Source organism: Mustela nigripes, chromosome 16 (assembly GCF_022355385.1).
Source record: "Mustela nigripes isolate SB6536 chromosome 16, MUSNIG.SB6536, whole genome shotgun sequence".
Classification (NCBI taxonomy): domain Eukaryota; kingdom Metazoa; phylum Chordata; class Mammalia; order Carnivora; family Mustelidae; genus Mustela; species Mustela nigripes.
This window is the reverse complement of record NC_081572.1, coordinates 42,474,133-42,500,576: the sequence shown is the minus strand read 5'-3', so window position 1 is coordinate 42,500,576 and position 26,444 is coordinate 42,474,133. Positions and strand designations below refer to the sequence as shown.

Here is a 26,444-nt window from a genome sequence, read left to right as displayed (position 1 = left end):
CCAAAGATGAAAAAGGATTATTTCATAATGAGAAAAAGACAGTTTGAGAATGTATAATGAGGGGTGCCTGGGTGGCTCAGTGGGTTAAAGCCTCTGCCTTCGGCTCAGGTCGTGGTCCCAGGGTCCTGGGATGGAGTCCCGTGTTGGGCTCTTTGCTCAGTGAGGAACCTGCTTCCTTCTCTCTCTCTGCCTGCCTCTCTGCCTACTTGTGATCTCTGTCTGCCAAATAAATAAATAAATAAATAAATAAAGATCTTAGAATTAGAAATTAAATTAGAGGAGTGTTCCCAAATATTTGGAAATCAAAGAATTCTAAATAACATATGGTAGGGTACCAAAGCTGCCATCAAATCTGAATCCAACACTGCCCTCCCGCCCACCTGCCTGCCTAGAGGTGTACCCCAATTCCATATGGTTCTAAATCCAATATGGCAACTCTCAAGGATCAGCTGATTCAGAATCTTTACAAAGAAGACCATACCCATCCCCCCGAATAAGATTACAGTTTGTTGGAGCTGATGCTGTTGGCATGGCCTGAGCTGTCAGTCTCTTAATGGAGGACCAGATGAACTTGCTCTTGTTGATGTCACGAAGACAAATTGAAGGGAGATACGATGGATCTCCAACATGACAGTCTTTTCCCTGTACCAAAAATGTTCTCTGGCAAAGACTATAACATGACTGCAAACTCCAAGCTGGTTATTACCACACTTGAGGCATGGAGAAATGCATGGAGCAAAAAAATTAAAAAAAAAAAAAAATTGCATGGAACATTTCTCTCATAGGAGAAAGCCACTTAATTTGGCCCAGCATAAAGGGAACATCTTTACATTTATCATATAGCCTAAACTGCAAGTTGCTTATTGTTTCCAATCCAGAAGATATCTTGACCTACATGGCTTGGAAGATAAGCAGCTTTCCCAAAATACCTTGTTACTGAAAGTGGCTGCAATCTGGATTTAGTCCAATGCCATTACCTAATGAAGGAAAGGCTGGGAGTTCACCCATTAACTGTCATGGGTGGGTACTTAATGGAGACGCTAGTGTACCGGTATGGAGTAAACATTGCTGGTGTCTCCCAGAAAAACCCATGCCCTGGCTTTGGCACTGATACAGATAAAAAACAGTAGAAAGAGGTTCACAAACATGTTGTCAGTTGACAATGCTTATGAGGTGATCAAATTGAAAAACTATACAACCTGGGCCACAAGACTGGTGGATTCGGCAGAAAGTATAATGAAGAATCTTAGATGGATGCATCCAATTTTCACCATGATTAAGGGTGTCTATGTAATAAAAGATGATGTCTTCCTCTGTGTACCTTGCATCTTGGGACAGAATGGAATCTCAGATGTAGTGAGGGTGAATTTGACCCCTGAAACAGAGGCCCATTTTAAGAAAGGTCCAGATACACTTTGGAGGGTACACAAAAAGAGCAGCTGTTTTATTTTTTAATTTTTTAAAAAGATTTTATTTGACAGAGATCACAAGTAGGCAGAGAGGCAGGCAGGGGGGAGGGGGAGCAGGCTCCCTGCTGAGCAGAACGGGATGCAGGGCTCAATCCCAGAACCCTATGATCATGACCTGAGCCAAAGGCAGAGGCTTATTAACCCACTGAGCCACCCAGGTTTCCCTTTTTTTTTTAAAGATTTTATTTATTTGGTAGAGAGAGACACAGCGAGAGAGAAAACACATGCAAGGTAGAAGGCTTCCCGCTGAGCAGGGAGCCCAAAGTGGGGCTCAATCCCAGAAACCTGGGATCATGACCTGAGCTGAAGGCAGACGCTTATTGACTGAGCCACGCAGGCTGTAGCACCCCAAGAGCTGCTGTTCTGAAGTTTTCTAATGTTGTACCACTTAACTGTCTACACTACAACAGGATTTTAGTAGGAAGTTGTGTATATTATTGTCCTTATTATCTGTTAACTCTAGTAATATTAAAATGACCTAGGAAAAATACCAGTTTCCTAAAGTTACAGATAGGAATAGTTCACAAACCGTTGCGGCTATATCCAATGCTGGATGATACCTATCTCATATAGTCCTGAATTGGTTAATGTAAAATAGTCCCACCACCTCTACCAGTGTTGCATATGCTGCAGTTCCTCTTCAAATCAGGTATGTGTTTACTGTGTGTTATTAAACTCCTGGTTCCTTCACCCAACATGTCTAGTCCAACCACATCCTGGGATACTTGAGACACTCCTCTGCCCCTCCCTGCTGAGAGAGAGAGAGAGAGAGAAAGGAAGAAAGGGAGGGAGGGGCGGGGGGAAAGGAGGAAGGACATCAGTTCTACATAAACTTGTCTAGCATATAAACACTTAACAACTTAACTTATGAAGTCAACAATACCATGATACCAAAACCAGGCATGAACAAGAATCTACAGGCCAATATCTCCCATGGATATGAATGCAAAAACTCTGAACAAAATATCAGCAAGTAGAACCCAGGAACTTATGAAAATAATAATGTATCATCATACTAAGTGGAGTTCATCCCCGGAGTGAAAAATCAATCAATATTAACTCACTATATTAGACTTAAGAAGCATAATCATATGATTTCAGCAGAGGGGGAAAAAAAAAAAAAAAGCAGCATTTGACAAAGTTCAATTCATTCCTGACAAAAACTCTCAGAAAACTGAAAATAGAAGGAACTTCCTTAACTTGATAAAGAAGATCTACAAGAGCCCTAAAGTTAATATCATATGTAATGATGAAGGACTAAATACTTTCCCACATCAGATACAGAACAATGCAAGAATATCCATTCTCACCACATCTATTCAAGATCATACTGAATGATCTAGCCAGTGCAATAAGGCGCAAAAAAAAAAAAAAAAAAAAAAGAGGTGGGGGAGGAAGAGAAGGAAGGAAGGGTATGCATTCACATTAGAAATTAGAAATAAAACTGTCTTTAATCATAAACATAACTGTCTACTTAGAAAAATCTCAAATAATCTATAAAACAGCTACCTTAACTTAGTAATAAGTCAATTTACCAAGGTTGCAAAATACAAAGTCAATACACAAAAATCAATTATATTTTTACACAGTTATTAACAAAATTGAAATTTGGAGGGAAAAAAGTAACATTTACAATAACACCAAAAATCTTCAAATACTTAGGGATAAACTTAATAAATATGTACAAGATTTGTATGCTGATAACTACAAAGCCCTGATGACAAAAATCAAAAATAAACTAAATAAATGAAGAGATATACCCTAGTGGTAGACTGGAAGATTTGATACTGTTAAAGGGTCTCCAAAATGACAACACAATTTGTCTTGCGAATGAAGGAGGGGGATGTCCTCAAATTCTCTGTAGCAGGAACCCACTTATCAGGTGGTTGACTTCCAAATAGAACAATTCATCTACAAAAGGAAGAGTGGTGGCATCTATACCATAAATCTAAAGAGAACCTGAGAGAAGCTTCTGCTGGCAGCTCGTGCCACTGTTACCACTGAAAACCCAGCTGATGTCAGTGTCCTATCATCCAGGAATACTGGCCAGCTGATGTTTGCTGCTGCTACTGGAGACACTCCTATTGCCAGCCGCTTCACTCTGGAAACATTCACTAACCAGATCCAGGCAGCCTTCTGGGAACCAAGACTTTTGGTGGTTACTGATCCCAGGGCTGACCGCCAGACTCTCACAGAGGCATCTTATGTTAACCTGCCAAACCATTCTGTGTTACAGACTCTCCTCTGCACTATGTGGACATTACCATCCCTTGCAGTAAGGGAGCTCACTCAGATGGTCTGATGTGGATGCTGGCCCAGGAAGTTCTGCACATGTGTGGCATCGCTTCCCATTAACATCCATGGGATGTCATGCCTGATATCTACTTCTACAGAGACCTGGAAGAGAATGAGAAGGAAAAGCAGGCCACAGCTGAAAAGACTGTGACCCAGGAGGAATTTCAGGGTGAATGGATGGCTTGAGATCCTGAGTTCACTACAATTCAACCTGCAGTCACAGACCAGTCTGAAGGCATGCAGGTGCTCTCTGTGCCTACTCAGCAGTTCCCTACTGAAGACTGGAATACTCAGCCTGCCACTGAAGTCTGGTCAGCAGCTCCTACCGCTCAGGCTACTGAACGGATAGGAACAATCAATGAGTGGTCTTAAGCTGCTCTTCCACAAAGGCAAACAAAATGGAAAGAAAGTTGATGGAAAATAAAGTTTCTTAAAACAAAACAAAACAACAAAAATAAATAAATAACCTAAATGTAAACCCTCACAATTTAAAACTTCTATATGAAAGTACTGAATAGGGGCGCCTAGGTGGCTCAGTGGGTTAAGCTGCTGCCTTCGGCTCAGATCATGATCTTGGGATGCTGGGATCAAGCCCCGCCCGCATCGGGCTCTCTGCTCACCAGGGAGACTGCTTTGCCCTCTCTCTGCCTGCCTCTCCACCTGCTTGTGATCTCCGTCTGTCAAATAAATAAATAAATAAATAAATTCTTTTTTTAAAGAAAGTAAGTACTGAACAGAAATTTTTTGTGATCTTGGTTTATGCAAAAATTTCTTAGATATAAAACCAAAAGCACAGGGACGCCTGGGTGGCTCAGTTCGTTGAACAGCTGCCTCCGGCTCAGGTCATGATCCTAGAGTCCTAGGATCAAGTCCCACATCGGACTCCTTGTTCCGTAGGGAGCCTGCTTCTCCCTCTACCACTCTGCCTGTGCGCTTGCACTCTCGCTCTCTCTCTCTCTCTTACAAAAAAATAAATAAATAAAATCTTTAAAAAAAAAATCAAAAGCACAAACCATAAAAGAAACTGATAAGCCAAACTTCATCAAAATTGAAAACGTCTGTTCTTTTAAAGATAATATTAATAAAAAATGAGTACAAGAGAAAAGATTTGCCAAACATGTACCTAGTAAAGGGCTTAATCCTGAATATATAAAGATTCATAGCTAAATAATAACAAACAGCCCAATTTTAAAATGGAGGGAAGGAGCAAATAATTTGAACACTTAGCTAAAAAAGAAATACAGATCGCAAATAAGCACAAGAGACATCAAGGAAATGCAAATCACAATCACATAAGCCTCTTCCCCAAGATATGGGCTAAACTTAATGACTCACTTCCAAAGAAACAATAGGAAAAGAGAAAAACAGTAACTTCACAGCAGTGAAACCTAGCAACACTACATTAACCAAGTGAGGAAGGCTAATATCATCAGTGTTGTCATGTGGATATCATGTACCTCCTGATAGATGTCCTGGGGAAGACACTACACATCCATGGTATTCTTTCCAAAAGCCCATCACTTCAGGCTAATCAGGAGAAAAATATCAGACAAAACTAGATGGGAGACATTCTTCAAGATACGTAGCGAACACTCCTCAAGACTATCAAAGGTATGAAAAATAGTAAGAATACAAAGTACTGAGATACTATCATATTTCAGAGGAGACTGTGACAGAAAGAGAACAGATTAATGGAAAAGTTGGTGAAATCCAAATAAAGTCTGCAGTTTAATTAATATGTAACATACACGTGTCAGCTTGGGTTTCGATGTAAGTACCATGAAATGCAGTCTCAGGATATTAATTAATTAATTACAAAGGGGAAAATAATAATTACAGTGGAGAAATATGGAAAACACCACTTAAGCAAATGAACCAGGTTAACATTAACAGTAATAAGACCTATCAACATCATGTGTCATATCCCTGACATAATGCACTGAGAAGGAATATATATCATTCTGCAGTATTCTTAACAAATATATATCCTCAAACTAATCATGAGAAAACACTAAACCTGCCCAAACTGAGAGACATATTAAAAATAACTAACCAGTACTCAAGTGTTAACATTTAAAAAAAAAAAAAAAAGTGTCAAGGTCATAAAAGACAAGGTACCATCACAGATTAGAGAAGACCAAAGACACATAACAAACTATAATGTGAGATCCTGAAACTGAGAAGAGTTATTAGTGAAAAAAGTGGTAAAATTCAAGTAAGGACTAAGGTTAAGTTCATAATATTATACCAATGTTGACTTCCTTGTCTTGGTAATTATTCTATGGTTATATAAGATTAGGGCTGAAAGGCATATTTGAACATTCTACAAACTTTGCAACTTTCTGTAAGCTTAAGATTATTACAAAAAAATTTTAAACACATTATAGTGTATCAGTTAAAAAGCTGGAAAAAAATATGAAAAAGAATGCCCAATTCTAGTGAATCTCCAAACTTAACAACCTCTTAACTCTGAGAGCTATGTATTAAAATGACATCCCAGCACTTACTTTCATTTCTATAATTAATCTAATGGAAGAAATATTAAATCTTCACAATACTTACTCCTCCATAGTTAATGAATTTTTTTTAAAGATTTATTTTATTTATTAGGGCGCCTGAGTGACTCAGTTAAGCATCTGCCTTCAGCTTAGGTTCCTGGGATTGAGTCCTACATTGGGCTCCCTGCTCAGTGGAGAGCCTGCTTCTCCCTCTGCCACTCCCCCTGCTTGTGCACTCTCTGTCAAATAAATAAATAAAACCTTTTAAAAATAATAAATAAAAAAATTATTTATTTGACAGAGAGAGACAGACAGAAAGAGCAGGGTGACGGGCAAAAGGAGACAGGGAGACACAAGCTGACTCTGCACTGAACACACAGCCAACTGCAGTGCTCGATCCCATGACCCTGAGATCATGACCTGAGCAAAAACCAAGAGTCAGATGTTCGTCTGACTGCACACCCAGGCGCCCCCCAAAGTTAATCAATTTTTTTTTTTAAAGATTTTATTTATTTATTTGACAGAGAGAAATCACAAGTAGATGGAGAGGCAGGCAGAGAGAGAGAGGGAAGCAGGCTCCCTGCTGAGCAGAGAGCCGGATGTGGGGCTCGATCCCAGGACCCTGGGATCATGACCCGAGCCGAAGGCAGCGGCTTAACCCACTGAGCCACCCAGGCGCCCCAAGTTAATCAATTTTTATGATATGGCAGAATATTAGCAAATGAGAGATCCGTTTTATTTTAAGCAATTACTGTAAGAGCTCTTAAGGACAATCACACACAAAAAAGCAAAACATCCATAAAAAACGTAAAAACTGAGAATAAACATCAGTTTTTATCATTATGTGGAAAGAAATAATTATCATAGCAAATCATTAAAGTTTAATAATGCTCCATGTTCCAATGTCCAAATATACATAGTAACTCATGGGGGAAAAGGTACTATAAGATCAAGCATTCTTCTATCAAGCTTAAACCACTTGCTTTCATTTAACTAGACAATATCAAAACCAAAATAAGCATAATTCACTCAATATTTATCAGGACTTCACCAATTCCCAGGCACCACCCTTGATGCTGGGGATTCAGAAATGATTAGATGGGAAAGGCAAATAAAGGAACAACCGGAATCTCATTTAACAAATATTCTTTAAATAATAAAAGATGAAAAAAATAATAAAAGATGAATGAAAGATAACCCTGCCTTGGGGCACATGGGTGGCTCATTGGGTTAAGTGTCTGACTCTTGATTTCATCAGGTCATGATCTCAGGGTTGTGACATCAAGCCTTGCATGGGGCTCCACATTCATTCTCTCTCCCTCTCCCTCTGCCTATTCCCCTGTTCATGTATGCACACACTTTGCTCTTTCTCAAATCTTAAAATTAAAAAAAACAAACAAACAAAAAACAAAAAACAAACGGCAGGGAGCCTGGGTGGCACAGTTGGTTGAGCAACCAACTTGGTTTCAGCTCAGGTCATGATCTCAGGGTCATGAGATTCCTATGAAGGAGCTGCTCACTCAGCATGGGGTCTGCTTGAGATTCTCTCTCTCCCTCTGCCCTTGCCCCTACCCAACTCATGCTCTTTCTGTATAAAATCTTTAAAAATAAAAATCTTAAAGAAAAATTGCCCAAATTCAGTGTATACATTTTGATGAGTGCACATAACCATACACTTGCTTATGTACCATCACAGCAACCAAGGTACTAAACACATCCATCACCTCCAAAAAGTTCCCTGTGTTCTCTTGTGGTGTATTTCTTTGTTGTTGGTCAGAACATGTAACATGGAGCTACCCTCTTAACAAATTTTCATATTTACTAATGAAAGAAAGGGACTGAGAATTTGTCTGTTCCTGCTTTTGTTCAAAATACGGTAGGAAAAATAGTCACAGGTAAGATTCACAATGCCCACCAGGTTTAATAGGAAAAAAACTAATGTAGTTATTCCATAAGAAGTCTTAGAGAGAACAGTTGGATCATCAGAAAAGGAGTGGTTACATACTGGAAATTAAGTTGAATACACACATTGTGTGGTTTCTTCCATTAATGCAAGCTGAAGGTACACATCTGTCATCTCAAAGCCTTGTTTAATTTTAAAACTGAATAAAATGTTTATTTATTTTTAAAGATTTATTTATTAGAGAAAGAGAGCACACAAGTGATTACAAGGGGGAGAGGCGAGGGAAAGAATCTCAAGCAGACTTCCTACACAGTGCAAAGTGGGATGTGGGGCTCAAACTCAAGACCCTGAGATCATGACATGAGCTGAAATCAAGAGCTGGCTGCTCAGCAGGAGTGCAGGTACTCCTATTTACTTTATCTTCTTTCAAGAACTTTATTTGACAGAGAGAAAGTACAAGCAGGCTGAGTAGCAAATAGAGAGAGAAGGAGGCTCCCCACCGAGCAAGGAGCCTGGCTTGATCCCAGGACCATGGGAACCGAGCTAAAGTCAGTTGCTTAACCAGCTGAGCCACCCAAGCAACCTACTCCTTTTTACTTTTAAAATAAACTCTACCCCCAACAAGATGGGAGTGGGAGGGAGACAAACCATAAGTGACTCCTAATCTCACAAAACAAACTGAGGGTCACTGGGGGGAGGCGGATGGCGTTATGGACATTGGGGAGGGTATGTGCTATGGTGAGTGCTGTGAAATGTGTAAACCTGGTGATTCACAGACGTGTACCCCTGGGGATAAAAATATATTATATGTTTATAAAAAATAAAAAATAAAAAAATAATTTTAAAAAAAGAAAAGAAAATATGACTGGATAATTCACAATAATAAATAAATAATAAGCTCTACCCCCAATATGGGGCTCAAACTCATGACCCTAAGATCCAGAGTCACATGCTCTACTAACTGAGCCAGCCAGGCACCTCTTGAGTTTAAAAAAAAAATTAAAATTTAGTTATTTATTTGAGAGAAAATGTGCACACACACTAGCAGAGGCAGGGGTAGAAAGAGGGAAGCAGACTCCCCACTGAGCACAGAGCCCAACATGGCTTGATCTCAGGACCCTGAGATCATGACCTGAGCTGAAAACAGGAGTCAGACACTAAACTGTCTGATCCAGTCAGACACCCCTTGAGTAAAATTTTTAAAACTGATTTGAGATTTTATTGTCCCTCCTTAGATTATATTCCATGCCATGTTTCGTATTTTGGAGAGGGAAATTTTTTTTTTTTTTTTTTAAGATTTATTTGTGGGCGCCTGGGTAGCTCAGTCATTAGGCATCTGCCTTCCTCTCAGATCCTGATCCCAGGGTCACGGGATCGAGGCCCACATCAGGCTCCCTGCTTGGCAGAAGGCCTGCTTCTCCCTCCCCCATTCTCCCTGTCTCTGTCTCTGTCTCTCTGTGTCAAATAAATAAATAAATAAATCGTTTTAAAAAAAGATTTGTTTATTGTAGTGATCATTTTGCTATACAAATATTAAGTCACTATGTTGTATACCTGAAATTAATATAATGTTATATATCAACTATACTTCAATTTTAAAAAAGACGTGTTTGCAAAAGTAATCTATGATAAAGTCAAAACAGATGTGGGATGGATGGTTGTTGAGGGGGAAGGAACAAGAGGGAAACTTCTAGAATGTTAGAAACTTTTTAAAGCTTAATTTGAGAGGTAGATACATTTGTAAAACTTCATTTGTACAGTTTACTGTTTGTATATTTTACCACAACTGAAAGAAAGATACATAAATAGCTGCCAGATGATACAGTGCCTTTGTAGGTTTGAACAGGTAACAGGAGAGTGGAGTGTTAGGAGATAAATCACAGCAGTATGTAAGAGGAACTGAAATGCAAAAGGAAGATAGCCTTTATCTTTTTTAAATATTTTATTTATTGAGAGAGAGAGAGAGAGAGAACACAAGGAGAGAGATCATCTCAAGCAGACTCCACAATAAGTGCAGAGCCTAAAGTGGGGCTTGATCTTCATAACCCTGATATCATTAACCCCAGCCAAAATCAAGAGCTGTACACTTAACTGACTGAGCCACCCACAGGCCCCAGACAGCCTTTAATGTAATGGAGAATTAAGGTAAAAATACTAATACTTATATAACACAATATGCCAGGTACTATTCTAAGAGCTACACAGTAATAACACATCCAATCCTCTTAATAACCCTATATAACAGATATTATCCTTTTACAGATGATGAAACTGAGGCCCACAGATATTAAGTAATTTGCTTAAGGTTACATAGCATTGATAACATCCATGATATTAAACTTACTTTAATATTAAACTTCCCTTTTTACCACAACATACATACCTGTGAATATACAACAAAACAAAAACCAAGATAAACTAAAGTATTATTCTCAACCCACTAAAACAGTGTTTACAGGGATGGGAGTGCATCCAACAGCAACTTCCCTTTTTCCCATACTGAAACTTCAAAGTCAGCACCATCCTCTCACCAATTTCAGTCTGCATCCCCACCTGACTATAAACCTTACTCAGAAAGGGCACCATCTGCATAATCACCCTTACATTTTCTACTCCAAAAATGAGGTTTCACAAAATAAAAAGCACTTTCTCACAAGAACATTAAAGGTCCTTGGAAAAGAGAATAAGGGATGAAACATATTCCAAAGGAAGAAACCCCATGACTTCATAATCTACTAGATGAATACAAGTGAGGGAAGAGGTTAAAAGAATAAAAAACAATCCAAAGTTTCTAGCTTGCAAGGTTTTAGAAGGTTATCAACCAAAATAAAAACAAATGCCCACAAAAGGCTTGCACATAAATCTTCCTAACAGCTTTACTTATAATAGCTAAAATCTGGAAATGATTCAAATATCAATCAACAAGTAAACAGATAAATTATGGTATAACCAAACACTAGAATATTACTAAGGAACTAATGATACATGCAGCAACATATATATCACAGACATTATGCCAAGAGAAAGAAAACAACAACAAAAAAATACATACTGTATTTCATTTCTATGACACTCTAGAAAAGACAAATCTAATTCAGAGTAATAGAAATCACATCTGTGGCTGCCTAGGAATAGACTAAGGTAAGCTGATTGCAAAGGGGCCTAGGGAATTTCCACTAGACAGAAAAATGTTCTTTATCTTCACTAAGTTGATGGTTATCTGAACACTAAAAATGTGTGACTTTTACTGCAAGTATATTATACCTTGAAAAAGCTGTCTTTATTTTTTCTTGTTAAGATTTTATTTGTCAGAGAGAGAGTGAGAGTACAAGCAGGGGGAGCAGCAGGCAGAGGAAGAAGCAGGCTCCCCACTGAGCAAGGAGCCTAATGCTGCACTCGATCCCAAGACCCTGGGATCATGCCATAAGCCAAACACAGAAGTTTGCTTAACTGACTGAGCCAACCAGGCGTCCTGGTAAAGTTGACTTTAAAAAATGTTATTAACTAAAAATTATTAACTTTGAAATAGGTAAATAAGGGGAACCTTTCGCAAGGGGAAATGAAAAAGATGAGCTCATTTTATATATGTTGAAAATGACACATCTATGAATAACCAAGAAATGTAAGACCTCTCAGTTGGGTAAAATGAAGCTGGGAGAGACAGTGAATAGAAGACAGAGAAATAAATAAAGAAAAGTATCAAGTGCTAAAAGACGTCTAAAGTAAGGGGACAGTAAAATAAAATTTTTAAGGAAGGGGATGATAAATAGTCTTAAGCATTACAAGGAAGACACTTAGGACCACACATGAATATTTATTTTCCTTGTGAATTCTAGTATGTCTTTCATGAACACCTTTTATTTCCCCTAGCATTTAACACAGTATTTTGCAAACAGGGATACAGGCTCTCTCTAAGCTCAAAGTCCTGCTCCCTGAAAATCAACCTAATGAATTAATGTTATTTTAGGCACTTGAAATATTAAAAAAGAAAACAGGGTCAGAAAAGACCAAGATCACCAGTAGATTTATGCTCTTAGAAATTTTTTTGCATGTTTTTGCACACACTAAATTACTAAGAGAATACCAATAACATTTACATATCCTAAATTTTTAATGTGTACCACACAATTAATTTACTAACTATAAATTTTTCTATTTTTTAAGATTTATTTTTAAGTAATTTCTATACCCAACGTCCGCCTCGAACTTACAAGCCCAAGATCCAGAGTCACATGCTCTACCAACTGAACCAGCTAGATAGAGACCATTAACTATAAATTTTTCTTTCCTTAGAGTTTTTGAAGTGCTTATAAACATGTACTACTTTTCTGCAGACACACATTAGGAGGGTTTTCCCCTGATGCCTAATCCACCATTCAAATTAATACCAAGTACCTTTGAAAGGATACACAAGAAATTGGCGTACAGTGTGGGAAGGGGTTAGACATGGGAGGATAACTTACTTTTTATGGTATATCTTATTGAATATTATGAATTTTATATCAAGTACAGTTTTAACTTATTCTAAATAATTAAACTTTTTTCCCATTAAGGCCCTTCTGATTTTAAAGCAGAAGCTTATGACTTCCCAAAGACACCCATAGTCCCAAGATGCATGGATAGCTTGTATGACAGAAATGCTTTTGACTGACTTCTCACAGGCCTTTCCCATCATAGAGAGCCTTGGCTCTACCCATTAACTTCAAGTCAAAGTACTGTTAGACTCCCAAAGGTAAGATCTCTCCTTCCCTCAGCAGAGACAGGAAGACAGTTTTACATATCAGATTTGTTTCCTTTAATCTTTCCTAAAGTTTTCTTACAAAATCCTGCCTCAAGTCTTCTACTTTGACTTTTCTATTCCCAACAGCCAGACTTCCTCTTATTCTAATTACCAACATGCCCCAAGACTAGCAATTCCTACACCTGAAAGGAAATTCTCACTAGGGAAGAGCAACAGAAAAATAAATCACATACAGTAGTATTTCATGTACAAAGAACTGATAAAAATTTCACACTCAAATCCTAATAATAACTCTATTATGATATAGGCAGATATAAGAAGATAGTAAAAAAAAAAAAAAGAATGAATGAATACAAAATAGCAGCTTTTGGGGCAACTTGCTGGCTCAGGGCTCAGTCTGTATAGCATGCAACTTTTTTTTTTTTTTTTAAGATTTTACTTATTTATTTGACAGAGAGAGACACAGCGAGAGAAGGCACACAAGCAGACAGAGTGGGGGAGAGAGAAGCAGGCTTCCCGCTGAGCAGAGAGCCTGACGCAGGGCTTGATCCCAGGACCCATGATTGGAGCCTAAGGCAGACACTTAACAAATGAGCCACCCAAGCACCCTAACATAATTCACTTTTTAAAAGACTAAATAAGCTATAATTCAACATATATAACATATATAATTCAACAAATACTCACTATGGCTGAAACATTTCAGTTCTCTTCAGAACACACAGTAAGACTGCACTTCCTCAACCCTTCTGTGAAATCTATTAAGACCGTAAGACTTGCTTTGGCCAATGAATTTAATAAGCCAAAATGACAGGACCCTCTTCTAGACACTTTAAGAACCAGTAAGTTATTAGCAACAGTCTCCTTTCTATTACCATGAAGATCACGGAATCATGTGTTGAGAGCGAGCCTCCATCAATCTGAGACCCTGCAGAGCAAGAACAAGCAGAATCCCCCACAACCCACCATATACCTACAGCGTGTCAAGCAAAAAATATGTCCTCTTAAAAGCCACTAACATTTTTGAACTGTTACCATAACACTACCTGGTCTCTCCTGACAAATACAACCAAAGCCAAAATTATTATATTTTGCTTATTTGCTTACAAACCAAGTCATCCTCAACTTATCTTTTCCCCTACCTCTAGTATACCCCAACCCCATCAATTTGTTTTAATCTCTCTCAAATCCATCATATCAGCTCTCCCCCTTAGACCTTCTAACCAGTCTCTCTACATCTCTATATACAACCTCTTACCATTTATTCTCTGTATCTCCAGAGTAATCTTTTTTTTTTTAAAGATTTTTAAAATTTATCTGACAGAGATCACAAGGAGGCAGAGAGGCAGGCAGAGGTGGGGGGGAAGCAGGCTCCCCACTAGCAGAGAGCCCTGTGGGGCTCGATCCCAGGACTCTGAGATCATGACCTGAGCCAAAGGCAGAAGCTTAAACCACTGAGCCACCCAGGTGCCCCCAGAGTAATCTTTTTAAAACATAATCCTATCACACATTTGCTTTTATATTATTTTCATATCAGTTATGAGCACAGCAAAAATGACCCTTGAGGAAATAACTGTTAAGGGAGCACCTGGGTGGCTCAGTCGTTCAGTGTCTACCTTCAGGTCATGATCCCAGGATCGAGACCCACATTAGGCTCCCTTGCTTAGCAGGAGGCCTGCTTCTCCCTCCCCCACTCCCCCTACTTGTGTTCTCTCTCTCACTGTGTGCCTCTCTGTCAAATAAATAAATAAAATCTTAAAAAAAAAAAAAAGGAAAGAAAGAAAGAAGAAAAAGTATAAGAAGTGCTAGTAATGTTCTGTGGTATTCTGCAGTGTTCTGCATGGTGGTTACATGACTGTATACATCTACAAAAATTCAACAAGCTTATACTTAATATGCTATACTAATTATGTCTCAATTAGTTAAAAAGAAGTAAATAAGATGACCCCAAAGTAACTTTTCACCTTCATTTTACCAAATATCCACCCCAAACCACATAAATAACCTATAGTCACAAACCATTAGTAATCACCCTCTTAGATATTGATCTTTCATGATCTCAGGTATTTAATATCCTTTCCACTTTACTTTTCTTCAAGACCTACATAAAATCTCATTCCCTTGGGGATCATTCCACCTAAATATCACTTAACTCTACCTTCACTTGTGCTACAACAATTCTTTTTTTTTTTTTTAAAGATTTATTTATTTATTTGACAGAGAGAGAGAGATCACAAGTAGGCATAGAGGCAGGCAGAGAGAGAGGAGGAAGCAGGCTCCCTGCTGAGCAGAGAGCCCGATGCGGGACTCGATCCCAGGACCCTGAGATCATGACCTGAGCCGAAGGCAGCGGCTTAACCCACTGAGCCACCCAGGCGCTCCAGCTACAACAATTCTTGTACATTCTACTTCCCATAACCTTAGCATTCATTACACCAGTGGGTCTCAATGAGACATAATTCATTGCCAGGGACATTTGGCAATGAATGTAGACAGTTTTGATTGTCACAGGGCAGAGAGAGAGAGTGCTACTGGCGTCTAATTGGTAAGGCCAGAAATGCTCCAAAATATCCTATACACAGCACAGATCCCCATAACAATTAATTATCCTCCCTAAAATGTCAATACTGCCATGGTTGAGAAATCTTGCACTGCATTATCATATGTACTTATTTCCAAGTCTGTATCCCTACTAAACTAAACAACGAAAGATCAAGCCTTACTTGTTTTTTTGAATCCTGGCACAGTACTTAGCAAACAGCACTCAAAATGTATGATAAATAGATGTCATTATGATCAGCAGAGTGCCTAGAATTTAGGACTCAAATATCTATAATAAATACATGTGTTATTACTGAATCTCCTTTTGGTTAAGATAAAGCTAAAACTACACAGTTTACTGGCTAAACTGGTAGTCTTTATTTTTTTCTTCCAAAGATATTTACTTACTTATTTATTTATAGTAGGATCAACGCCCAAGGTGGGGCTCGAACTCATGACCCTGAGAATAAGAGTTGCATGCTCTACAGACTGAGTCAGCCAGGCACCCTATTCTGGTAGTTTAAATTCAAATTTCATCAATTAGTATTTTGATTTGGTGTTTTCATAGATACATCAATAAAACTTAAGTTATAACCTGAATATATCAAAAGTATTAAACTGAAATTGATTTCCATTTTAATGACTATGCTTCAAGAGCATTAAAAAAAAAAGAACACTTTCAAAGAATGTTTTAATTTCATATCACAGTGCCACCCGAATAAGGTAGAGTAAAATAATGGATACTAAATTTTGGGATACCATTCCACTTAACTCTAATCCAATATAATTTAGTAGAATAATAGTGTACCTTAACAAATTGTCAAAAGTATATTTTTTTGTTACTTAATGAACATTTCATATCTCAAAAATAGAATCATTTTATTTATTTTTTTTAAAGATTTTTTATGTATTTAACAGACAGAGATCACAGGCAGAGAGGCAGGCAGAAAGGAGGAAGCAGGCTCCCTGCGGAGCAGAGAGCCCGATGTGGGGCTCAATCCCAGGACCCTGGGATCACGACCTGAGCCGAAGGCAGAGGCTTTAACCCACTGAGCCACCCAGGTGCCCCAGAATCATTTTATTCTTAATGACTGGCTGTACCACCTCAAAGACCATCACAAAACATATTTCTGGTGTATCTTTCACCATTCATACCCTAATATATTCCACACCATCACTTGGAGGGCTAAATGAAAATCTGTACTTCCAAGACGTTTAAATTAACTAGATACCTGTTAAATTTAGCTGTTTAGAGTAAAATATCGAGGGTAATTATCCAACAGCATTATCCAAAACTTTTAAAGAATTACACATTATTAAAATATCTACATTTCAGGGAGCCTAAGTGGCTCAGTGGGTTAAAGCCTCTGTCTTTAGCTCAGGTCATGATCCCAGGGTCCTAGGATTGAGCCCCACATCAGGCTCTCTGCTCAGCAGTGAGCCTACTCCCCCCCACCCCCGCCTGCCTCTCTGCCTACTTGTGATCTCTGTCTGTCAAAAAAAAAAAATTAAAAAAAAAAATCTTAAAAAAAATAAAACAAAATATCTACATTTCAAATCTGATAAAGAAAAGTTTTTTGATTCCTATCTAAAGTTCTCAAAACATACAACTTTTAAAGTAGGTCCATTCCTGTTGATTTAAAAAAATGTTTTTTCAAAAATCACATTTGGTCCTCCTTACAGGCACAAAATCAAATTCAATTCCAATACTAAAACTACTAAATGCAAAATCAAAGTAAAATATAAACCAAGAAACCCCCACCACCCTTATTTACTTATTAAATAGTAAACATCATCTACTGTATATGTATTCAGCCAGAGAAAGAAAAAATTCATCTGGTAACAATCCATTGTTTAGGATTTTGGAATAACATCTTTCACTAAGTAATAAACTTTTATAAAAGTTATTCTTCTAGAGGCACCTGGCTGGCTCAGTGGGTTAAAGCCTCTGCCTTCGGCTCAGGTCCTAATCCCAGGGTCCTGGGACTGAGCCCTGCATCTGGCTCTCTGCTCAGTAGGGAGTCTGCTTCTCCTTCTCTCTCTCTCTTTCTCTGCCTGCTTCTCTGCCTACTTGTGATCTCTGTCAAATAAATAAACAAAATCCTAAAAAAAATTATTCTTCTAACTTATGGAATTACCTAATACATTATTACAAAAACAAAATTCATATATCAGTATTTTTATTTTCTTCCAAGCCATACTATTCTTTTTTTTTTTTTAAAGATTTTATTTATTTATTTGACAGAGAGATCACAAGTAGGCAGAGAGGCAGGCAGAGAGAGAGAGAGAGAGAAGGAAGCAGGCTCCCCGCTGAGCAGAGAGCCCGATGCGGGACTCGATCCCAGGACCCTGAGATCATGACCTGAGCTGAAGGCAGCAGCTTAACCCACTGAGCCACCCAGGTGCCCCAGAAGCCATGCTATTCTTGAACACAGTGGTTCTCTCCAATCAGTTTACTATACATTTGTATGTTTATGTATAATTAGTTCAAGCAAAATGTCATGTAAACAAAAACATATCCAGATTCTATCCTTTCTATTTTTTTTTTTTAAGATTTTATTTATTCATTTGACAGAGAAAGATCACAAGCAGGGAGAGAGAGAGGAGGAAGCAGGCACCCTGCCGAGCAGAGAGCCCGACGCGGGGCTCGATCCCTGGACCCTGAGGATCATGACCTGAGCCGAAGTCTTAACCCACTGAGCCACCCAGGCGCCCCGTATACTTTCCATTGTTAATAACCAAGTTTATTACAGGACATTTCTTTCCTAAACAGAAAATTCTCACATCTTTTCCCTCCTAAAATCCCTTTACTCTAAAGTTTTAAAGCATTATTTTATAGAATTTTTTTTAAAGATTTTATTTATTTATTTGACAGAGATCACAGGTAGGCAGAGAGGCAGGCAGAGAGAGTGAGAGGGAAGGAGGCTCCCTGCCGAGCAGAGAGCCCGATGTGGGACTCGATCCCAGGACCCTGACAGGATCATGACCTAAACCAAAGGCAGCGGCTTAACCCACTGAGCCACCCAGGCGCCCCGTATACTTTCCATTGTTAATAACCAAGTTTATTACAGGACATTTCTTTCCTAAACAGAAAATTCTCACATCTTTTCCTTCCTAAAATCCCTTTACTCTAAAGTTTTAAAGCATTATTTTATAGAATTGAACATTCACACATAATACACAAAAATATTTGTTAGTACCTAAACTGAAAAGGAAAGGAAGGATCTTTTCATTACTCTATTTTCAAATTATTTCTGCTTTTCTAGATAATGGAAAAATTAGCACCAACAACTACATGTCAAAGTAAAGAATCTGAGCAACACCAGGGTGGCTCAGTAAGCATTCATTCAACTCTTGATTTCAGCTCAGGTCATCTCACGGTTGTGAGACTGAGCCCTGCATCTGGCCACAGCCAGCTTAAGATTTTCTCTCTCCCACTCCCTATGACCTTCCCCCGCCCAAAAGGTAAAGAACCTGAAAATGAGCATGTTATATTGATCCTCTGGGACTCAGAACCCCCTTGAATTCCAAAGAAAACAAAACAAATACCATACTCCTATAATGTGATGGTCCATACATCACAGTCATCATCTACCATATACACAGCATGAAATTATTCAAACACTGCACTATACAGAGTTCCTATACAACAATAAAGAGTAAAGTTTCAGCTTATCAAGTACAGTTATCAAGTACAGTTACAGGTAAATAAATAATTTTACAAGAACATGGATGCTTTCAGCAAAGAGAAAGCTCTCTCAATTTTGAGTGACACTAAATTTCTTAAGTGAAAAACCTTGACCTAACTGTTTAGTAAATGCTATTCATCAACTTTTTCTGATCTCAATCTCAGTGGAAATAAATTTGAAGATATCAATCAAAAATACAAACTAAAGGGGCTCCTGAGTGGCTCAGTCATTAAAGCATCTGCCTTCATCTCAAGTCATGGTCCCAGGGTCCTGGGATTAAGCCCCACGTAGCTCCCTGCTGCTCGGGAAGCCTGCTTCTGCCTCTCCCACACCCCCCCCCCAAATTGTATTCCCTCTCTTGCTGTCTCTCTCTCTCTGTCAAATAAATTAATAAAATCTTAAAAAATATATATGAACTAGAAACTCTTAACCACTACAATTGGACTCAAAACATCAACCAAAATACAAGAATATGTTAGATATCATGTACTGAAGCACACAAATTTTAAAAATATACTTAATGTAGTTATTTAATATATTTAAAGTCACCTTGTAAATCCTATTAAAATATGTTGCAATATTTTTAAAATCCACATATAGCCCAAATAAAAATAAAAGACATTTTCTCAAATAAAGTTTTCCTTTTTAAAAAAATAATTTTTGGGGGGCGCCTGGGTGGCTCAGTGGGTTAAAGCCTCTGCCTTCAGCTCAGGTCATCATCCCAGGGTCCTGGGATCAAGCCCCACATCGGGCTCTCTGTTCCGTGAAGAGCCTGCCTCCTCCTCTCTCTGCCTGCCTCTCTGCCTACTTGTGATCTCGGTCTGTCAAATAAATAAAATCTTTAAAGATTTTAGAAAGACAGAGCGAGCAAATGAGTGAGCATGAGCTGGGGGAGGCACAAAGGGAGAGAAGAAGATTCCCCACTGAGCATGGAGCCCAAAATCGGGGTCCAACCCAGGACGCTGAGATCATGACCTCAGCTGAAATCAAAAGCCCAACACTTAACCAACTGAGCCACCCAGGTGCCCAAAAAATAAATTCTGAGACTCCTAAGAAACTGTACTCATAGACAGAGGATATACAACTCCAGGTATATGATAACACAGGTTCCCCAATATAAAAATCAATATAAAAAACCCAAGTTACCATCACAGCAAAAATTGCTGGCACCCTAACCAGGATCCTTTTTTTTTTTTTTTTTTTTTTTTTTTAATTTGTCAGAGAGCAAGAGATCAAGCACAAGCACAGGCTGCAGCAGCTCCCCAATGAGCAAGGAGCCCTATACAGGACTTGATCCCAGGACCCTGGATCATGACCTGTGCAGACGACAGATGTTTAACTGACTGAGCCACCCAGGCATCCCTCTACCCAGGATCTTTAAGACAGAGTCCTCAGTTCTCTAACAAGGGCTGAGGCCTAAAAAAGGTAAATATGTATAACATAACTACCAAACAGACTAGAGAATAGAATCGGAGGGACTAAAAGTAGACTTACTGGAAGAAAAACAAACAAACAAACAAGAATATCATACTTCAGAGACATTTGAAGAAAAAAGGATGCTGCAGTGCCCAGCTGGCTCAGCAGTAAAGCATGACTTGGGACTGTGAGTTCGGGCCCCACAATGGATGTAGAGATTACTATAATAAATAAATAAATAAACAAAAAGTAAAAAGGAGGATTTGAAAAAGAAATTTCAAGAAAATTTAACTGTGTATCCAGAACACACAAAAATACAACAACAACAACAACAAAAGTCTCTCTTTAGAATGCTAACCCTTACATATCACATTGTTATTTCATACTACTTTTCATTTTTTAAAAGATTTTATTTATTTATTTATTTGATGGAGAAAGACACAGTGAGAGTGGGAACTTACAAGCAGGCTTCCGGAGGAGCAGGGAGCCAAATGAAGGGCTTGATCCCAGGATCCAAGGACCACGACCCGAGCAGAAGGCAGATGCCCAACAACTAAGCCACCCAGGCACCCCACTATTTTTCATTAAAACAAATTGTTTTTGTGACCCACTAAACTGAATTCACAAGCCATTAATAAGTCACAACCTAAAGTTTGAAAAGCACTGGGTCAGAGGAACTGACAACCATTGGAGTTCTTACTTTCCTACTTCAAGAAAATATTCAAGAGGTAGAAAAAATGAAAAGACAGAATTCCTCCAGGGCAGGGATTATGTCTTACTGGCATATGATCATCCCTTAAATTTTGTTAATTAACGCATTGTGGAATACAAAGCACTTCATGGTAAGGACACACAAAGGATACCTATAAAAACAAGTCTAGGAGAGCAGGAGTACTTTGGATGCCTTCAAAGCAAGGAAGGTGAAAAAAGTTCCAGGAAGAAGAGTGACATCAACTGACTCTTAAATATAAAAATCAAGAACCAAAGGTAAAGAAAATTTTGTTCTTTAGGACAGGCTTTATCCACAAGGAAAAAAGAAAATCTATTGCAGACTATATAGTCCGCAATAGGTACAAAGTTTGTAAGCTACTCTTGATCAGAAATTCTAATCATTTCTTTCAAAAATATATTTTGAGCTCCAAATGTATTAATCCAAATCAAAATTATGGAATGTACTTCAGTCTTAAATAATAGACTCCATTTGTAAACATTTACTAAGTAGCTAGTGCTAATGTGATAGGCAACAACTTACTGACAGCTTACTATGTATCAGGCAATATGTTAAGTACTTAAGATCATCCCATTTACACCTAAAAATCTTATAAAGTACTATCTTCATTTTAGAGGTGAGGAAAGTCTTTAAAAAGTTACATAAAGTTACACAACTAATAAATGGTGAAATTAAGATAATAATATTAAGTGCCAGTTCTATTATTATTAGTGGCTGCAAATCAGAATATTTTGTTCCATTCCATTATTTGTCAGTGCTTCTCTCAGAAACTAAATTGTGGGGGCGCCTGAGTGGCTCAGTGGGTTAAAGCCTCTGCTTTCAGCTCAGGTCATGATCCCAGGGTGCTGGGATAGAGCCCCGTGTCAGGCTCCCTGCTCAGCAGGGAGGCTGCTTCCTCCTCTCTCTCTGCCTGCCTCTCTGCCTGTCAAATAAATAAATAAAATCTTTTTTTAAAAAAGGGGGGAGGGCACCTGGGTGGCTCTGTGGGTTAAAACCTCTGTCTTCAGCTCAGGTCATGATCCCAGGGTCTTGGGATCGAGCCCTGCACCAGGGGGGTGGGGGGGGGGTTGGTCCTCTCTGCTCAGCAGGAAGCCTGCTTCCCTTCCTCTCTCTGCCTACTTGTGATCTCTGTCAAATAAATAAATAAAATCTTAAAAAAAAAAGAAAAAAGAAAAGAAAAAAGAAACTAAATTGTGCATATCTTTTAAAATGGAATTAATTCATCTACTTCTAAATCTGCATAACACTATGATACTGAATAAGTTTATTGAAAGGAAAAATCAGCCCCTTCTCAACTTTAAAGGTAAGTTAGAGGCCAATTAAAGGTAGTTATATTTGGGGCACCTGGGTGGCTCTGTTGGTTAAAAACGTCTGCCTTGGCTCAGGTTATGGTCTCAGGGCCCTGGGAGGGGAGCCTGAGACCATACTCGGAGCCCGGAGTAAGGGTTTCCTGCTTAGTGGGGAAACCTGCTTCCCTTCTCTCCCTCTGCCACTCCATCTGCTTGTGTCCACTCTATCAAATAAATAAATCAAGTCTTAAAAAAAAAAAAAGTAGTTATGTTTAGAGGCACCTGGCTGGCTTAGTCGGTAGAGTATGCAACTCTTGATCTTGGGGTCATGAGTTCAAATCCCTCTTTCAGCCTATAGCTTACATAAAAAATAAAACTCAAAAAAAAAAAAAAAAGGGTAGCTGTGTTTAAATATCACTGAGTAAATATTAAAATACTTTAATCTAAAAATGAAATGTAATGGGACGCCTGGGTGGCTCAGTTGGTTGGGCGGCTGCCTTCGGCTCAGGTCATGATCCCAGCGTCCTGGGATCGAGTCCCACATCGGGCTCCTTGCTCAGCGGGGAGCCTGCTTCTCCCTCTGCCTCTGCCTGCCATTCTGTCTGCCTGTGCTTGCTCTCTCCCCCTCTCTCTCTCTGATAAATAAATAAAATTAAAAAAAAAAAAAAAGAAATGTAATGGAATGAAATAATACAGGTTTATATCTTTTTCACTTACATCTTAGAATTTGAAATCTTAAAGAATATAAAAAAATAATCTAGCCACGAACAAATGTAGAAACCTAAAGGCAGACAAACATAACGCTGGCCCTCCCTTTAACAGAACAATTTCAATTTTATTCAAGATTCGACTACAGAAATAAAACTTTTCAGAAAAGACTCATTCATATATGATCCTGACCTGAACAACAGCTAATACATGCCAAAAAACTCCTTTAATAGGCTAGATTAGTATGAATGCAATTATTATAACAGACACTATTGATAACCAAAAGGGATACAAAGAAAAAATTAACTGATTTTAATACACAGATCAGTCAAACAAAAAACAGAATCTATCTCCAGGTAATGTGAATAACAGACTAATCTAAAATCTACTTTCAATGCCAACAGCTGGCCCCTAGATAATTTCTGGATTTACTAAGTATTTATATCCACTAAGTGCCAGCAAATTACTAAAATAAAGTATACTCTTTATGTTTAGATAACAGCATCCAGTCTTGGGGTGCCTCAGTTGGCTGTCAGACTCTTGATCTCAGGCTCAGGTCTTTATCTCAGGGTCATTAGTTCAAGCCCCATGTTGGGCTCTGTGTGGAGCCCACTTTTAAAGTAATTGATTAATTAATTAAAATTTTTAAAGAGCACCTCGTCTTTCTGGTCAGCTTCTTTTCTATTAATGGAATTGCATCATAACATGGGACCAAATATGCATGTGCCTTGATATACAGAAAGCCCACTTAATATTAAAACATAATCAATTAATTGCCATATCCACAGTTCTTCCCAAATCTGTATTATAGAAAATACAGTAATTATCTTCCATTCAGTTCACTCATATTTTTGGTCCTGTACACTGTTACATTTCTTTAAAACCTCTCATAGTTCAAATATGTTTGAGAAACTATCCTTCAGTTTTGCAAGGAAGTTTAGTTACTGTCAAGATAATCTTAGGCTATTAAACCCAGTTGATTCTTAGGAATTCTTTCATTTATAAAACATGAGAATTATAACCAAATTAACACATCAGATATCAGAATGCCAAAAGTTAAGTCATTAAAAGGGAATCCAGAGAAAGAGTCAGTTGTGAAAGAACAGGAAGTGATGTACACTGCCATTTTGTAGTGAACTATTTAGAAACATAAGTACCAAACTAAACTGAAATCAATCAAACCCAGACTTAACAGCTCTCAGTATCCTAAGAGTGGCATCAAGGTCAGCTGAAATAACCCTCAGGCAGTTCTTCCCAATAATGAATTTATCTAACTGATAAAGAACATATTTTACCACTTTTAGCATTCCTACAAGCTATGGAAAACAGGGTTTCTTCTTAGTTGTCCTTAAGAGTATCTCTTAGTTCTAGGGGCACCTGAGTGGCTCAGTGGGTTAAAGCCTCTGCCTTCAGCTCAGGTCATGATCTCAGGGTCCTGTGGAGCCCCACATCAGGCTCTCTGCTCAGCGGAGAGCCTGCTTCCTCCTCTCTCTCTCTCTCTCTCTGCCTGCCTCTCTGCCTACATGTGATCTCTGCCTGTCAAATAAATAAATAAAATCTTTAAAAAAAAAAAAAAAAAAGAGTATCTCTTAGTTCTAGCATGCATTTTGAAATACGGCAAGTAGTTTACTTATATTCTCTTTACATCCCTTAAGCTCTGTAGCCTTTATTGACAAATCTCTGCATGCATCTTTCCAAGACAAAAACAGTCACTCTCTGCTGAGCAGTATGCTTGGGTTTATACATACTAGTATATATGAATTATCAACAACAAACCATAACATAAAGAATTAGACTTTATGGCAGAATTTCCCATGTAAAGGGAAACTCTACACACCACAACATGCAGCTTTGTGCCACAAAATAAAGATTCAAATGAGAAGTGCTGTTTAAGTCAAAATGAATTCAGATAAAAATAAAAAGGGAATAAAGAAAGCAAGAAGAATTCTACTTTCCGAGGAAAAATAAATTGACTTAACATACCATTAGTGAAATATCAAAATCATGAAATTAGAGGACAGAAATTAAATTAATGCCTAACACTACTAACATCTTTAAATCCCGGTCTTGAAACAGGTTTCAAAATGCAACAAACACACGAAAAAAGCTCTGATGAACATTAAGTATACATGACATTCAGAAATATTTTAAAATAAGTCACCCACTAAGCAAAGCTTAAACACCAAATACAACTTGTGAGTAAAATATCAAAACAGTCCAGATGTGTACATATATTAGTCTTTGTTGCTTTGCAAAAAACAAAATAAATTAATCTTCGAACATTCATATATGAAACATTTTGAACTCACTTCATCAGTAAATCTAAATACTTAAAGAAGTTTGAACAAACTTCAAGATTACTCTGATCACAAAAAGCACTTGGCAACACACTTCTAGAATGTTAAAATTTTTTTTTATTTACTTCTACTCTACTAAGGACAAAACCAACAAGTACTACTGTAAAACAGATAAGATGATTTGTTTTAAACAATTTGACACGAAGCAAAAGAAGTGAAAAAGTGATTTATTGACTACATAACACAGATCCTATCACAGCATAATTAGGCAAATTAGTGTCTGTTCTCTCATTTCCTTAGGGAAAAAAAAGCATTCCTATAGGAAGGTTTGTATCCTAATCATTTTAGAAAATTCCAATTCTAATGTTATACAAAATGGTATGAACCCTAAAAATTCACAGCTCAGGGAGAAATGTCCATTAGACGGCCTGTCTGTATGCATTAATCTTTCATAATTCTTCAAGAACTACTAAAGTCACAGAAAGGAAAAGGAAAGGGACAAGAAAGAGTACAAAATTATTTTATTTGAATCCTAGTGAAAACCCAACATCCTCACCAAAAAAAATGTCAATCTAGTGTTTAAAAGAGAGCGAGAAGAGACATCAGAACTGTTCAAACATGGCAGGGTCCCTCTCGAGAGGCCGTATCTCCCAACAATAACAACAGGAATAGATACACTTCCCAGGGACAGATCTCAGGGGAAGACTATAAACCCGTACTGTTATCGATTTAAAACCAAAGGGAAAAGGGTAACCTTTCCAAGGGAAGCGCCATTACTTCCCTCTCCAGCTCCCCCTCCCTTCAGTGTATACAAGGGCCTGTGTATGAAGAAACTGCCTTGGACTTCTGCAGCATTGCAGCAGACTAA

At 38.1% G+C, this 26,444-nt stretch overlaps 1 protein-coding gene and 2 pseudogenes across 2 annotated transcripts in view; 2 read left to right on the top strand and 1 right to left on the bottom strand.

The window, feature by feature from the left end:
• Positions 1-26,444, bottom strand: part of TAOK1 (TAO kinase 1) — a 167,472-nt gene that overhangs the window by 139,894 nt on the left and 1,134 nt on the right. The window lies entirely within an intron of this gene.
• On the top strand, positions 411-1,866 carry LOC132003387 (L-lactate dehydrogenase A chain-like; annotated as a pseudogene).
• Positions 3,276-4,136, top strand: LOC132003236 (small ribosomal subunit protein uS2B-like; annotated as a pseudogene).